The 4598-nt window shown below is 38.9% G+C and overlaps 1 pseudogene; it reads right to left on the reverse strand.

The window, feature by feature from the left end:
• LOC105552527 overlaps positions 1 to 181 on the reverse strand; it is a 7256-nt pseudogene extending 7075 nt beyond the window's left edge.
• Between the last annotated feature and the right edge of the window lie 4417 nt (positions 182 to 4598).

Here is a 4598-nt window from a genome sequence, read left to right on the forward strand (position 1 = left end):
GAATTGATCCATGTTATGCTGGGCAAATGCTTGTGCTGCCCCTTCGCTGAGGAGAGTGTCATTATTAAGTATTAAACATCATTGAATACTCATTAAATTCCCATAGGGGAGCATGAGTGATGAATTTAGCAGCTATGCACACCTTCTCCTCATCCAACACTCAATCCTCAAAGTCAGCCATCTTGGGCTGCTCTCTGCATTTTTCTCATTATGAGGATGAGCGTCTTTGGGGGCCATTTATATTTTCCTTTTCTGCCTTTTGTCTACTCATGAGGCTTGCCCATTTTTCTATTGGGCTGCTGGTCTTTTATCGAACTCTAGGCCATCTTTTATGGCATTTGAATCTTGAATCATGGTTAGGAAGGCTTTCCCTGAAACTCGGGTTAGAAAAGAATTCTTCCATGTTTCCTTCGAGTGCTCTTTGTTATTATTTTCTACATTTAAATAATTGATTCCTCTCTGGTTTATCGTGAGGTACAGTGTGAAGTATGAATCTACTTTATTTTTTTCATACGGCTACCTGGTTGTCCCAACTGTTTACTGAATTATTCACCTTTTCTCCAACCAATTTAAGATGACACATTCAGTCAGAAGACACATTCATCCTTCTGCTTCTGACTGCTTTGAACATTTATAGCATCTCATAACTATAGTTTTCCAAAGTTTGGATTGGGACTTTTCAGGTCCTTTTTTGGAGGACAAAGGAAGTGACAGCTTTTCTGAGAAACAGGTTTTTAAATCCAAAGGCTTTATTTATTTGTTTTTACTTATGGATATTCTATTCTGTTAATTGGTCTGTATTTCTAGTTATGTAACAGTACCCTTTGCTTTTAATTATCAAAGCTTTAAAATGTTTTTTATCCTTTGTTTTCTCCCCTTTATTCTCAATGTAGTGTATTATGTGAATGAATAGCACAGTAATGTAATAATAATTATTATTAACACAAGGGAAATAATAGAATGAACTTCTTGGTCAGGCACTTGTCATTTATTTTTTAATTTTTAATTTTTTTATTTCCAACTTTTATTTTAAGTTCAGAGGCACATGTGCAGGATGTGCAGTTTTGTTACATAAGTAAACATGTGCCATGGTGGTTTGCTGCACAGATCATCCCATCACCCAGGTATGAAGCCCAGCATCAACTAGCTGTTCTTCCTGATCCTCTCCCTCTTCCCACCTCCCACCCTCCAACAGGCCCCAGTGTGTGTTGTTCTGCCTGTCATGTGTCCATGTGTTCTCATCATTTAGCACTCATGTATAAGTGAAAACACACTTTAAAATATTTTAATGTCTGTAAAACTACAGACAGTAAAACTACGTCATACAGGGTAGCAATAAAGCTCAGTAACATAGGCAATTACCCATAGCAATGATTTGGTGGCATTACATTATAATGCATGATATTAATATAGTTTGAGTGCTTGTCCCCTCTAGTTCTTGGGTTGAAATATAATCCCCAATGTTGGAAGTGGAGTCTGGTGGGAGGTGTTTGGGTCATGGGGGCGTATCCCTCATGAATGGCTTGGTGCCCTCCCCATGGTAATGAGTGGATTCTCCCTTTGGTAGTTCACACCATAGCTGGTTGTTCAGAAGTGCAGAACCTCCCCTGTCTGTCTTGCTGCTTCTCTCACTAGGTGATGCATCTGCTGCCCCTTCACCTTCAACCACGATTGTAAGCTTCCTTAGTCTCTCACCAGAAGCCAAACAGATGTGGATGCCATGCTTATACAGCCTGCAGAACAGTGAGCCAATAAACCTTTTTTCTTTGTAAATTGCCCATACTCAGGGATTCCTTTCTAGCAATGCGAATGGGCTAACACAGATATGTTCAATGTTTACTTCTCCTTGGTATTGCGTAGTTCAATGTCCTATGCAGAAATTACAATAACACAGTGTGTTAATGCGGCATTTCCTGCAATCCTTATACAATAATCTGTGATGCATTGCCTCAGGTGTTTTATGTCTGATTTTCACCAAATAAACCTATTCCTTTAATATACCCCAGCAAAGGTAATCAAGGTGGTTCAATCTGCTATATATAGTAATACTATATGCATGTACCGTATAACATATTTTTTTTTTCAAATTTGATGCTTTCAGAAAAACTAGAAAAGACCAAAATACTGCCACAGATCGGAAGAGACTGAGGAGCTAAGGACAACCAATATGCAGCAGAGGATCCTGGACTGGACTGCAAAACAGGAAAAGAACTTTTTTTAAAAAATGGTGAAATCCAAATAAAGTCTGGGGTTTTGTTCAAAGTAATGTACCAATGTTGGTTTCTTAATTTTTGATAAATATGCTACTGTGATGTAAGATGATGGCATTAAGAGAAACTGAAACTGGATAAGGAGTATAAGACAGTTCTCTGTACTACCTTTGCTACTTTTCTGTGAATCTGAAACTATTCCAAAATAAAAAGTTTATTTTTAAAGAAACGATGTTGCTAGATGTTTTGAACACCTTGTATTGTAATGCTGTGTTTATCTTCCTCACTAGACTGTGAACACCACCAGGGCATGGACCATTCAGCACTATCCGTGGGCCCATCAGTAGTTAGTTATTGTGGATAACCCTAAGATGATGAAGACAAGCCAACAAAACATTGAGAGGTTCTGAAAAAGCACCAACTTGGTGTCTTCCCTACCTTACGTTACAAACCATTCAATTTAATAAAACCAAATGTGTTGCAAGTAAACATTTTTATTTTCTGTATCTTCCATCCAGGCAGATTTAGAGAAAAAAATATATTTAGGAAACCTGCCCTAAAAAGCTGACAACCCCCTCTTTTCTCCACCTGTTGGCCTTCTCTATTCATTTTTAAAAGTTCTCTTTCTCCTTGCCCCAAAGTTTTTTGCACAGCAGTTTTGGAGAAGTAGAATGAAGAGGAGGCTTGGAGTTGGGAACTGGGTTCTCGTCTGGACCCTTACTTTCTGGCTGTGTAAACCTTGGGTAAGTTACCTAATCTCTCTAAGCCTGTTTTTCCACCTCCCTAACAGGACTAAATGAGAACGCACTAAGTCTAAGATACTAGGCTGCTTTCTGCGCTTTGTGAGTGTGTGATTTTTTTTTTCTGGCAATCTTGCTCTTTCTCAAGAGTTCCTGGGTGAATGGCACCACTCCCTACCCACTTACCCAAACCAGAACCTGAGTAATTTGTAACTCCTTCGTCTCTCTAACAGCGCCTTCCTACATGTCAAAATTGTCATTAAGTCCTATAGATTGTATTTCTTAAATATTTATCTGAGTCACCTTCCCATCTTGATCCCCAGGGTCACTGGCTGAGTTTCTCCCTAGACAACTGTTAACAGCCTCTAAACTAGCCTCTTTGCCTTCATATTTGTTCCTCATTTTTCATACCACTGCCTAATTGATCTTTTAAATGCAAATCTGGCTCGGTTACTCCCCAACATAAAATTTTCCTGTGGATTCTCATAGCCTTTAGGGTAAATCCAAAATGTCTAGTATGACATTGTGATCCAGGCTGTAAGTATCCATCCAGCTGCTTTCCTTTCCTGTCCCTGCTATATCCTTATGCTTTATCTGTTTTCAATTATTTGCAGTTGCCGAAAATCACTGTGCATTCTCTCACAGTTATGCTACCGCCTCTGTCTGAAAGATCTCCCTTCACCCATTTTTAACAATTTGCTAAGCTAGTGGTCAGTTCCCCTTTCTTATCTTATTTGACCTATTGGCAGCATTTGACTCACTTAATTGCTCCCTCTTTGATTTTTCTTCACTCAGCTTTCAGAATACCAAACATTCCTGGTTTTCCTTTTATTCCACATCAGTTGCTCTTTCTTATTCTGTGCTGATCCCTTCTCTCCTTCCCAACCTACTGATATTGAAATGCCCCAGGGCTCACTCCTTGAATTACCTTTTTCTACTCTAACTAGAACAATCATTTGCTTGGTGCTCTCATTCAGTCTCAGGATTTAGATACCATCCCTATGACAATGACTCCCAAATGCATTCATTACTCCAGGACAGACATATCCCTTGAACTCCAGGTTTATATATTCAACTTCCTACTCATCTTTTCTTGAATGTCAAATAGACATCTCAAACTGCTGGGATTACAGGTGTGAGCCATCGGGCCCGACGTCTCAAATTTAGTGTGGTCAAAATTAAATTCCTGATCTATCCCCTGCAAAACGACTCTGTCCACAGTGTTCCCATCTAAGTTGATGGAAACTCTATTCTTCAGTAATTAAAGCCAAAATCCTTGGAGTCGTTCTTAACCCCTCTCTTTCTTTCCTACCCATTTGCAAACTCTTAGGAAGTCCGACTGGTTCTAACCTCAAAATATATCCAGAAGGCTACCATTTTTCATGACCTCTGCTGATATCAGCTTGGTTTGAACCAATGTCATCTCTCACTTACATTACTGCAAAATCCTCTTAAGTGGGTTTCCTGATTCCATGCTTGTTTCTTTCCCCAAAGCCTGTCTTCAACACAGCAGCCAGAGCGATAAAATATGACATCATATTATATTAAAACATCAGCTAATACAGCATTTCTTTTATCAAAATCCTGCATGACTCCTCACCCATAGACAGAGTAAAGCACACAATTATTATATATCTTTAAAAAATTT

This window comes from Mandrillus leucophaeus, unplaced genomic scaffold, assembly GCF_000951045.1.
Source record: "Mandrillus leucophaeus isolate KB7577 unplaced genomic scaffold, Mleu.le_1.0 Scaffold561, whole genome shotgun sequence".
Taxonomy (NCBI): Eukaryota; Metazoa; Chordata; class Mammalia; order Primates; family Cercopithecidae; genus Mandrillus; species Mandrillus leucophaeus.